At 47.4% G+C, this 13,132-nt stretch overlaps 1 long non-coding RNA gene across 1 annotated transcript in view; it reads right to left on the bottom strand.

Annotated features, from left to right (window-relative positions):
• Positions 1–6,946: 6,946 nt before the first annotated feature.
• Positions 6,947–13,132, bottom strand: part of LOC307181184 — a 28,163-nt gene continuing 21,977 nt past the window's right edge. Inside the window, exons 3-4 of the long non-coding RNA XR_013826085.1 lie at positions 11,684–11,748; positions 6,947–8,119 (exon numbers count right to left, since the gene is read on the bottom strand). This is a non-coding gene — a long non-coding RNA (uncharacterized lncRNA). The remainder of the gene's footprint in view (positions 8,120–11,683; positions 11,749–13,132) is intronic.

Raw genomic sequence — 13,132 nt, 5'->3', positions numbered from 1 at the left:
TCCCCCTAAAGCGTTGCCGTACCCTCACCTGGACCCTAAACCGTCCCCGTCCCCTAACCCTAACCCTAGCCCGAACCCTAACCCTAACCCTTCCCCGAAGCCTGACCCTCACCCGTCCCCTAATCCTAAGCCGTTCGCTAACACTAACCCGCACCCTCACACGCACGCTCCCCCTAAAGCGTTGCCGTACCCTCACCTGGACCCTAAACCGTCCCCGTCCCCTAACCCTAACCCTAGCCCGAACCCTAACCCTAACCCTTCCCAGAAACATGACCCTCACCCGTCCCCTAATCCTAACCCGTATGCTAACACTAACCCGCGCCCTCACACGCACGCTCCCCCTAAAGCGTTGCCGTACCCTCACCTGGACCCTAAACCGTCCCCGTCCCCTAACCCTAACCCTAGCCCGAACCCTAACCCTAACCCTTTCCCGAAGCCTGACCCTCACCCGTCCCCTAATCCTAAGCCGTACGCTAACACTAACCCGCGCCCTCACACGCACGCTCCCCCTAAAGCGTTGCCGTACCCTCACCTGGACCCTAAACCGTCCCCATCCCCTAACCCTAACCCTAGCCCGAACCCTAACCCTAACCCTTCCCCGAAGCCTGACCCTTACCCGTCCCCTAATCCTAACCCGTACGCTAACACTAACCCGCGCCCTCACACGCACGCTCCCCCTAACGCGTTGCCGTACCCTCACCTGGACCCTAAACCATCCCCGTCCCCTAACCCTAACCCTAGCCCGAACCCTAACCCTAACCCTTCCCCGAAGCCTGACCCTCACCCGTCCCCTAATCCTAACCCGTACGCTAACACTAACCCGCGCCCTCACACGCACGCTCCCCCTAAAGTGTTGCCGTACCCTCACTTGGACCCGAAACCGTCCCCGTCCCCTAACCCTAACCCTAGCCCGAACCCTAACCCTAACCCTTCCCCGAAGCCTGACCCTCACCCGTCCCCTAATCCTAACCCGTACGCTAACACTAACCCGCGCCCTCACACGCACGCTCCCCCTAAAGCGTTGCCGTACCCTCACCTGGACCCTAAACCATCCCCGTCCCCTAACCCTAACCCTAGCCCGAACCCTAACCCTAACCCTTCCCCGAAGCCTGACCCTCACCCGTCCCCTAATCCTAACCCGTACGCTAACACTAACCCGCGCCCTCACACGCACGCTCCCCCTAAAGCGTTGCCGTACCCTCACCTGGACCCGAAACCGTCCCCGTCCCCTAACCCTAACCCTAGCCCGAACCCTAACCCTAACCCTTCCCCGAAGCCTGACCCTCACCCGTCCCCTAATCCTAAGCCGTACGCTAACACTAACCCGCACCCTCACACGCACGCTCCCCCTAAAGCGTTGCCGTACCCTCACCTGGACCCGAAACCGTCCCCGTCCCCTAACCCTAACCCTAGCCCGAACCCTAACCCTAACCCTTCCCCGAAGCCTGACCCTCACCCGTCCCCTAATCCTAACCCGAACGCTAACACTAACTCGCGCCCTCACACGCACGCTCCCCCTAAAGCGTTGCCGTACCCTCACCTGGACCCTAAACCGTCCCCGTCCCCTAACCCTAACCCTAGCCCGAACCCTAACCCTAACCCTTCCCCGAAGCCTGACCCTCACCCGTCCCCTAATCCTAACCCGTACGCTAACACTAACCCGCGACCTCACACCCACGCTCCCCCTAAACCGTTGCCGTACCCTCACCTGGACCCTAAACCGTCCCCGTGCCCTAACCCTAACCCTAGCCCGAACCCTAACCCTAACCCTTCCCCGAAGCCTGACCCTCACCCGTCCCCTAATCCTAACCCGTACGCTAACACTAACCCGCGCCCTCACAGGCACGCTCCACCTAAAGAGTTGCTGTACCCTAACCTGGACCCTAAACCGTCCCCGTCCCCTAACCCTAACCCTAGCCCGAACCCTAACCCTAACCCTTCCCCGAAGCCTGACCCTCACCCGTCCCCTAATCCTAACCCGTAGGCTAACACTAACCCACGCCCTCACACGCACGCTCCCCCTAAAGCGTTGCCGTACCCTCACCTGGACCCTAAACCGTCCCCGTCCCCTAACCCTAACCCTAGCCCGAACCCTAACCCTAACCCTTCCCCGAAGCCTGACCCTCTCCCGTCCCCTAATCCTAACCCGTACGCTAACACTAACCCACGCCCTCACACGCACGCTCCCCCTAAAGCATTGCCGTACCCTCACCTGGACCCTAAACCGTCCCCGTCCCCTAACCCTAACCCTAGCCCGAACCCTAACCCTAACCCTTCCCCGAAGCCTGACCCTCACCCGTCCCCTAATCCTAACCCGTACGCTAACACTAACCCGCGCCCTCACACGCACGCTCCCCCTAAAGTGTTGCCGTACCCTCACCTGGACCCTAAACCGTCCCAGTCCCCTAACCCTAACCCTAGCCCGAACCCTAACCCTAACCGTTCCCCGAAGCCTGACCCTCACCCGTCCCCTAATCCTAACCCGTACGCTAACACTAACCCGCGCCCTCACACGCACGCTCCCCCTAAAGCGTTGCCGTAACCTCACGTGGACCCTAAATCGTCCCCGTCCCCTAACCCTAACCCTAGCCCGAACCCTATCCCTAACCCTTCCCCGAAGCCTGACCCTCACCTGTACCCTAATCCTAACCCGTACGCTAACACTAACCCACGCCCTCACACGCATGCTCCCCCTAAAGCGTTGCCGTACCCTCACCTGGACCCTAAACCGTCCCCGTCCCCTAACCCTAACCCTAGCCCGAACCCTAACCCTAACCCTTCCCCGAAGCCTGACCCTCACCCGTCCCCTAATCCTAACCCGTACGCTAACACTAACCCGCGCCCTCACACGCACGCTCCCCCTAAAGCGTTGCCGTACCCTCACCTGGACCCTAAACCGTCCCCTAACCCTAACCCTAGCCCGAAACCTAACCCTAATCCTTCCCCGAAGCCTGACCCTCACCCGTCCCCTAATCCTAACCCGTACGCTAACACTAACCCGCGCCCTCACACGCACGCTCCCCCTAAAGCGTTGCCGTACCCTCACCTGGACCCTAAACCGTCCCCGTCTCCTAACCGTAACCCTAGCCCGAACCCTAACCCTAACCCTTCCCCGAAGCCTGACCCTCACCCGTCCCCTAATCCTAACCCGTACGCTAACACTAACCCGCGCCCTCACACGCACGCTCCCCCTAAAGCGTTGCCGTACCCTCACCTGGACCCTAAACCGTCCCCGTCCCCTAACCCTAACCCTAGCCCGAACCCTAACCCTAACCCTTCCCCGAAGCCTGACCCTCACCTGTCCCCTAATCCTAACCCGTACGCTAACACTAACCCGTGCCCTCACACGCATGCTCCCCCTAAAGCGTTGCCGTACCCTCACCTGGACCCTAAACCGTCCCCGGCCCCTAACCCTAACCCTAGCCCGAACCCTAACCCTAACCCTTCCCCGAAGCCTGACCCTCACCCGTCCCCTAATCCTAACCCGTACGCTAACACTAACCCGCGCCCTCACACGCACGCTCCCCCTAAAGCGTTGCCGTACCCTCACCTGGACCCTAAACCGTCCCCGTCCCCTAACCCTAGCCCGAACCCTAACCCTAACCCTTCCCTGAAGCCTGACCCTCACCCGTCCCCTAATCCTAACCCGTACGCTAACACTAACCCGCGCCCTCACACGCACGCTCCCCCTAAAGCGTTGCCGTACCCTCACCTGGACCCTAAACCGTCCCCGTCCCCTAACCCTAACCCTAGCCCGAACCCTAACCCTAACCCTTCCCCGAAGCCTGACCCTCACCCGTCCCCTAATCCTAACCCGTACGCTAACACTAACCCGCGCCCTCACACGCACGCTCCCCCTAAAGCGTTGCCGTACCCTCACCTGGACCCTAAACCGTCCCCGTCCCCTAACCCTAACCCTAGCCCGAACCCTAACCCTAACCCTTCCCCGAAGCCTGACCCTCACCCGTCCCCTAATCCTAACCCGTACGCTAACACTAACCCGCGCCCTCACACGCACGCTCCCCCTAAAGCGTTGCCGTACCCTCACCTGGACCCTAAACCGTCCCCGTCCCCTAACCCTAACCCTAGCCCGAACCCTAACCCTAACCCTTCCCCGAAGCCTGACCCTCACCCGTCCCCTAATCCTTACCCGTACGCTAACACTAAATCTTACCCTACATGTACGCTATCCCTAAACTGTTGTCGTACCCTAACCTGTACCCTAAACCGTCCCCGTTCCCTAACTGTAACCCTAACCCGAAGCATTACCCTAACACTTACCCTAATCCTAAACGGTACACTAACACTGACCTGTACCCTAACACTTTCGCTCACCCTAAACCATTGTCGCATCCTAAACCATACCCGTTCCCTAATGCTAACCTTAACCCTACCCTAAACCCACTTATTGCACTATAGCTCAGGAAAATTAAAATAACAAGAAACAACCCCCGCAAAGTTTAGGGCTGCTCTGTTTACAAGAGCCTCGACTACGGTACAAATTAAATATCCTTGACAGAGAGAAATGGATAAAGAAGTTTTCGTACTTACGTACAATGGAATATCACTCAATAATGAAATCAATGTCGTCAGGCCCGTACAAGCATAATGAATGGATTTAGGTACGATGATTCAAAGGAAATAAGTCACACAGAAAAAGAAACTTATCATAAGATATCACTTATAGAGGGAATGTAAACTTGGCTACACATGAACTGAATTACAAAACAGAACAGAGTCTCACATTTAGAAAACAAACTTATGCTTTCTTAAGGGGAATGGTGAGTTGGGGTGCTGCGTAAAACCAGAGATTGAAATGAGCACAGATACTATTCCATAAGCCAAATATATAATAGACAAGATATACTCCTTGCTCAACGAATTAGACTCAACACCACCTATTCACCGCAGAGGAATATATCTGACAATAAGAATATTAAAACATATGTATCTATATGTCTCTGTAAGAGAATCAAGTGTGTGTAGAGCAGTATACACAGCCGTGAAAAATCAACTAAACCCCATTATTAAAATAAATTTCAAAAACAAAGACAGTGAAGGAGAGAAAGTTCTTAAATAATTCGTTCAGGGCTTGTGATGAAACTTGGATTTACCACATCTACACCCACAGCTGGGTGAGACATAAGGCAGGACATTTGGGGCTGAGAGGATTGGTGAGGTTCGGTGAGCAAATGCAGACCCTTTGAAGTAATACTGTATGCTACCCATTCCCTGGGTCCCAACTCTCCTGGTTTAAGGGATTCTTCCTACAGCTAAAACATGCATGGGAAACCCAGAGGATTGTACACCATGTGATCGGGCAACGTTTCTAAAACCCATCTCATTTTTTGTCCCCTGGTACACGGGTTCGCCATTCCAGACGCTTTACTAAACATCTCCCCACGTGGAGAGTCAGTGCCTTAAAACTCCTGTTTGGCACAGTTAGCAATTTCTGCGGAGGTTGAACGGGAATCGGGAGAACCAATGAGAGACTAGCTGTAGGTGTTTGGACGGTCACATTTCACTCTAATTTCCCACCAGGAAGAGGAATTAACAAAAGGCTCAGCGTGCCGTGATGAAACAAGATTAGGGCCTGAAGCAATCCTGCAGTTCTGCGGCCAGCGCACAAGAAAGCGAGTTGAAGAAAGGACCTCAGGGGCACTGTAATTCATAAACCTGCAGAGTTATAAATGACAGCTATCGTCCAAAAATATATTGAGGTAAGGCTGCGAAGAGGACTTGAAAGCATGGCACAATTGCAGGAAATATATTTCAGGAGGTAGATGGAAACTGCATTTAAAGCATATGAAAAGCGGCAGAACTTTGACAATGATGCACTTGGCCAAAAAGGGCGTATGCGTTTTTTTCCTGAATACATGCAGGAAAAAACGCATATGCTCTTTTTGTCCAAATAAGCAAGCCTGCAACGGAGATCTGCACTACAATGAAGTCTCACTTCCCACCGGTCAAAAGGGCCATCTGAAAAAAGTGTAAAAACCAGAAAGGCAGGACAGGCCATGGAGAACTGGGAGCCTTGTTATGCTGATGGGCGGGATGTAAATTGCCAACAGCCACTCTGGAGAAGTGTATGGTGTTTCCTGAAACCTCTAAAAAACAAAGCTACAGAGCCTAGGTTGCTTCCACTTATGGTCCTATAGCTTAGGAAAATTAAAATCAACAAGACACAGCCACCCCAAAGTTTAGGGCTGCTGTGTTTACAAGAACCTCAACTATGGTACAATTTAAATATCCCAGAAAGAGGAAAAGGGATAAAGAAGTTGTGGTACTTATGTACAATGAAATATCACTCAGCAATGAAATCAATATCATCAGGCCCGTAGGAGCATAATGAGTGAATTTAGGTACGATGATTCTAAGGAAATAAGTCACACAGATAAAGAAACTTATCATAAGATATCACTTATAGAGGGAATGTAAACTTGGCTACACATGAACTGAATTACAAAACAGAACAGAGTCTCACATTTAGAAAACAAACATGTTTGCTTAAGGGGAAAGGTGAGTTGGGGTGCTGCATAAATCCAGAGATTGAAATGAGCACAGATACCGTTCCATAAGCCAAATATGTAATAGACAAGACCTACTCCTTGCTCAGCGAAGTGGACTCAACACCCCCTATTCACCGCAGAGGAATATATCTGACTAGTAAGAATCTTAAAATCTATGTATTTATATGTCTCCGTAAGAGAATCAAGTGTGTGTACAGACGCATAAACACAGCAGTGAAAATTAGCTCAACCCCATTATAAAAATAAACTTCAAAAACAAAACAGAAAGACAGTGAAAGAGAGAGAAATTCTTAAATAATTCGTTCAGGCTTGTGATGAAACCTGGATTTACCACATCTACACCCACAGCTGGGTGAGACATAAGGCTGGACACTTGGGGCTGAGAGAATTGGTGAGATTCAGTGAGCAAATGCAGGCTCTTTGAAGTAGTACTGCGTGCTACCCATTCCATGGGTCCCAACTCTCCAGGTTTAAGGGATTCTTCCTACACCTAAAACATGCGTGGGAAACCCAGAGGATGGTCCACAGTGTGATCGGGCAAGGTTTCTAAAACGCATCTCATTATTCGTCCTCTGGTACTCGGGTTCGCCATTCCAGACGCTTTAGTAACAATCTCCCCACTTGGAGAGTCAGTGCTTGTAACCTCCTGTTTGGCACACTCTGCAATTTCTGCGGAGGATGAACGGGAATAGGGAGAACCAATGAGAGACTAGCTGTAGTTGTTTGGACGGGCACATTTCACTCTAATTTCCCACCAAGAAGAAGAATTAACCGAAGGCTCAGCGTGCCACGCTGGAACCAGATTAGGGCCTGAAGCAATCCTGCCGTTTTGCGTCCAGCTCACAAAAAAGCGAGTTGGAAAAAGGAGCTCAGGGTCACTGCAATTCACAAACTTGCAGAGTTATAAAGGACAACTATCGTCCAAAAATATATTGAGGTAAGGTTGTGAAGAGGACTTGAAAGCAAGGCACAATTGCAGGAAACAGATTTCAGGAGGTAGATTGGAATTGCATTTAAAGCACATGAAAAGCGGCAGAACTTCGACAATGATGCACTTGGCCAAAAAATGCATATGCGTTTTTTCCTGAATATATCCAGGAAAAAACGCATACGGCCATTTTTGCCAACCAAGGAAGCGTGCAATGGAAATCCGCACTACAATGAAGTCTCACTTCCCACCGGTTAAATGGGCCATCTGAAAAAAGTGTAAAATCCAGAAAGGCAGGACAGGCCATGGAGAACTGGGAGCCTTGTTATGCTGATGGGCGGGATGTAAATGGCCAACAGCCACTCTGGAGAAGTGTATGGTGTTTCCTGAAACATCTAAAAAACAAAGCTACAGAGACTCGGGCACTTCCACTTATGGTCCTATAGCTTAGGGAAATTAAAATAAAAAAGACACAGCCACCCCAAAGTTTAGGGCTGCTGTGTTTACAAGAACCTCGACAACGGAACAACTTAAATATCCCAGAAAGAGAAAAATGGATAAAGAAGTTGTGGTACTTACATACAATGGAATATCACTCCGCAATGAAATCAATGTCATCAGGCCCGTAGCAGCATAATGAGTGGATTTAGGTTCGATGATTCTGAGTGAAATAAGTCACACAGAAAAAGAAACTAGTCATAAGATAACACTTATAGAGGGAATGTAAACTTGGCTACACATGAACTGAATTACAAAACAGAACAGAGTCTCACATTTAGAAAACCAACTTATGCTTGCTTAAGGGGAAAGGTGAGTTGGGGTGCTGCATAAATCCAGAGATTGAAATGAGCACAGATACCGTTCCATAAGCCAGTAATAGACAAGATATACTCCTTGTTCAACGAAGTGGACTCAACACCCCCTATTCACCGCAGAGGAATATATCTGAGTAGTAAGAATCTTAAAACCTATGTATTTATATGTCTCCGTAAGAGAATCAAGTGTGCATCGAGCGGCATAAACACAGCAGTGCAAATCAGCTAAACCCCATTATAAAAATAAATTTCAAAATCAAAACACAAAGACAGTGAAAGAGAGAGAAATTCTTAAATAACTCGTTCAGGCTTGTGATGAAACCTGGATTTACCACATCTACACCCACAGCTGAGTGAGGCATAAGGCTGGACACTTGGGGCTGTGAGGATTGGTGAGGTTCGGTGAGCAAATGCAGACCCTTTGAAGTAGTACTGCGTGCTACCCATTCCATGGGTCCCAACCCTCCAGGTTTAAGGGATTCTTCCTACAGCTAAAACATGCGTGGGAAACCCAGAGGATGGTCCACAGTGTGATCGGGCAAGGTTTCTAAAACGCATCTCATTATTCGTCCTCTGGTACTCGGGTTCGCCATTCCAGACGCTTTACTAACAATCTCCCCACTTGGAGAGTCAGTGCTTGTAACCTCCTGTTTGGCACATCGTTTGGCAGCGATGCACTTGGCCAAAAAGGGCGTATACGTTTTTTCCTGAGTATATTCAGGATAAAATGCATACACACTTTTTGGCCCACCAAGCAAGCGGGAAATTCAAATCTGCACTACAAAGAAGTCTCATCCTAACACGTACACTATCCCTATCCCGCTACCATACCCTAACCTGTACCTGAGACCGTACCCGTTCCCTAACCCTAACCCTTACCCTAAGCTGTACACGAACACTAACCCGTACGCTAACATGTACCCTAACAGTAACACATAGCCATACACTAAACTTTATCCTAACCCTACCCCGTATCCTAACCCTTTCCCTAAACCGTACCATAACCCGTATCCTAATCCTAACCCATCCCCTAACACTAACCCATAACCTAACCCGTACCCTAATCCTAACCCATACACTAACACGTACCCTAACCTTAACCCGTTGTCATACCCTAACCTGCAACCTAATCTGTACCCATTCCCTAACCCTAACCCTTACACTATCCCGTACCATAATCCTAACCTGTACACTAACACTAAACCGTACCCTAACACTTACCCTACTCCTAACCCGTGGTCATACCCTAAACTGTACCCCAAACCATACCCGTCCCCTAACCCTAACTCTAAACCTTACCCTAAACCGTACCCTAATCCTAACCCGTACACTAACACTAAACTGTACCCTAACACGTACCCTAACCCTAACCCTTTGTTGTTCCCTATCCTGTACCCTAAACTCTACCCCTTCCTTAACACTAAACCTAACCCTAACCCGTACCTAACACTAACCCATACACTAAACCTAACCATAACCCTGAACATAAACCGTACCTGAATCCTAACCCATACCCTAACACTAACCCATACCTTAACCCGTACCCTAACACTAAACCATAGCCATACCCTAAACTGTACCCTAACACTAACCCGTACCATAACCATAACCCTAAACCATACTCTAAGCCATACAATAATCCTAACCCGTACCCTAACCCTAAATCTTACCCTAAACCCTAATCCTTACCCTTAGCTTAATTTTGTTTTTTTGTATTTAAAAAAATATTTTCTTGGGTTAAAACAAACTAGCAGAACAACAAAATAGAGGGCTTCGCTGGTGGTGCGGTGGTTAGAATCTGCCTGCTAATGCAGGGGACACAGGTTCGAGCCCTGGTCTGGGAGGATCCCACATGCCATGGAGCAACTAGGCCCATAAGCCACAACCAGTGAGCCCTCGCATCTGGAGCCTGTGCTCTGCAACAAGAGAGGCCGCAATAGTGAGAGGCCTGCGCACCGAGATCAAGAGTGGCCCCCCACTTGCCACAACTAGAGAAAGCCCTCACACGGAAACTCAGACCCAACACAACAAAAATAAATAAATAAATAATAAACTCCTACCCCCCCCCCAAAAAAAGAACAACAAAATAAAACAGAAAGTAACCTGAGTGTCCCTCAAAAAGCTAAGTCTGAAATAGTTGGTACTTCTGTTCTATGGAATGTTATGTAGCCTATAAAAAGTGTGAGAGCTAAATCTGTTTTTCTACAGTGAGAAGCATGATATTCCAGATGTATAGAACACCTGGATAAAATGAGAAATCTACACATTATGCTGGTCGTTTCAGTAAATGGGAAAGGATGGCAAGTGGTAAAATATTATCTTTTCCTTTAATTTTTTAAATTTCACTTGTTACAAAGAACTTCAATTATAATTGTACTTTAAAAAAGTAACAATGGAAATTTAAAAGAAAAAATATATATTGTGTGTTCAGTTACGTTTCATAGAATTATGAAATGCTCCACCCTCTGGCCATTACCTGAAAAAACAGCTTTAAAACCTATGCTAATTGTCACTTCATATGAACAAGTCCTGCAGGGCTGTAAAGGAAACCTGCCTTCATCATGTCTTGCGGGAGGTAAAGGCCAAAGTATTTCAAAATGTGGCACATATTTCAAGAAAACCATTTGAAGAACTAAGCTGTAATAACCGTTTGAAAAATAAAAGGACATGCCTGAAAGCTCAGTTTCAAAGGATTATGAGACACATGCAAATCCAACCACACAGAGGTATCAGCTCACACCATTCAGAATAACCATCAGGAAAGAAACTACAAACGATCAATGCTGAAGAGGTTGTGGAGAAATGCATACCCTTAATTTGAAGTGGGACGTAACCTGGTAAGAGTCACTAATGGGAACAGGGTGGAGGTGCCTTTAAAAGGTAAATATTGAGCTATTATATGATCCAGCAGGCCCACTCCTGGGCCTATAACATAAGAAGACAGAATTGGAAAGACACAGGCAGGCAAATCTGCACTGCAGCAGTATTACAATAGCCAAGACATGGAAGCAACCAAAAGTCCATCAACAGATGAGTGGACAAAGAGGAACTGTTACATGTAGAGATGGAATATTAGCTCGGGAAAAAAGTGAAACAATGCCATTTGCAGCACCATAGATGAGTCTAGAGGTAACCATGCAACTTGTAGTAAGTGAGAAAGCGAAAGACACCTAACGTATATCACTTATAGGTGTTACCTGAAAATTGATAACAATGAAGATATTTCCACAGAGAAAGGCAATCACAGATTCATTGAACAAACTTATGGTTCCCCAAATCGAAAGGTGTGAGGATTGGATACATTACGATATTGGAGTTAACATAGATATAGAAACACATGTGAAATATATAATCACCAAAGACCTACGGAATACCAAGAGAAGACTACTCAACATTGTGTCATAACCTACCTGGGAAAAGGTTCTGAAGAAGAATAGATATATGTATGTGTGTGAAAGAACCACATCTTGCACACCTAGAACAAAAAAAAAAAACATTGTAATCAAATTTGCTGCGATAAAAAATAAAAATTAAATTAAAAATATGAACAAGAAATAATGAGACATAAACTGAAAGGAATTTTTCCTGGCACATCCCATTCTAATTTTCAACCTAGAACAGGACTTCCATTAAGGCTCTGTTGCCCTGGTAACCAGATTTGGTAAAGGAGAAATGCTGCCGCCTTGTGACTGTTTCACACAACAGCAGCTTTAAACCAAGAGGTAATGGTCACTTAATATTCAAAATATGTGCAGCACTGTAAAGGACACCGGGCCTCAAAAATGTCCTGGGGTCGTAATCGACCAGAAAATTCAAAAGACGTCAACATTTCAAGAAGACAATGTCAAGAGGCATATTTTACGCACATTTTGTCTTTTCTTTTTTTTCTCTTTAAAATAAAAGGGAATTGAAAAATGCGCAACATCAGCAATGAATAAAGCCATGCAAATCCAATTACAGAAATGTTCACCTCACAGCCGTCAGAATGTTCTTCAGCAAAAAGTCTACAAAGAATAAATGCTGAAGGGGTTTCAGAGAACTGTGTACCCTCCAGCTGCTGGGGGGGATGTAAACTGGTAACAGCCAGTAGTGAGAACATAATGGAGGTGCGTTTAAGGGTAAAAATTGAGCTACCATGTGATCTGGTAGGTCCTTTGATGTGCCTATCACCTGAGCAGAGCAGAATGGAAAAGACACAGACTGGCAATCCTGCACTGCAGGAATATTTAACATAGCCAAGACTTGGAAGAAACCAAAATGTCCATCAACAGAAAAATGCACAAAGAGGAAGTGGTCCATGTAAACAATGGAATATAAGCCATGGAAAACAATGAAACAGTGCCGTTTGCACCACCATATAAGGACCTAGAGATAATCACTCAAATTAAAGAAAGAAAGTGAAAGACAGATATCCTATGACATCACTTCTAGGTGTTACCTAAAAGTTGATACTCATGAACTTATTTCCAAGAGAAGGAAAAGCATGGATTAAGAAAAAAAAATTATGTTTAACCAATGGAAAAGTGTAAGGAATGTGTGAATTAGGATATGAGGGTTAACAGACATGTACTAATACATATGAAATATATAATCACAAAATACCTATGGAATACCAAGAGAGGTCTAGGCAACACTCTGTAATAACCTACATGGTAAAGAATGCAAAGATAAATGACAGATACATTGATATAATGAACGAGATTCTGTACACCTAGGAGAAACAAAATATTTTTATCAAGTTTGCTCTGATAATTAATAAAAATTAAATTTATAAAACAAACAAGAAGTAAGGAGATATAAGCTCTTGGGGATGTGCTCTGGCACATTCCACTCTAATTTGCAGCCTACTAACACGATTT

Source organism: Stenella coeruleoalba (assembly GCF_951394435.1).
Source record: "Stenella coeruleoalba genome assembly, contig: scaffold_140, whole genome shotgun sequence".
In the NCBI taxonomy this organism is placed as follows: domain Eukaryota; kingdom Metazoa; phylum Chordata; class Mammalia; order Artiodactyla; family Delphinidae; genus Stenella; species Stenella coeruleoalba.
The sequence above is the reverse complement of the archived record's forward strand: the minus strand, read 5'-3'. Positions and strand labels throughout refer to the sequence as shown.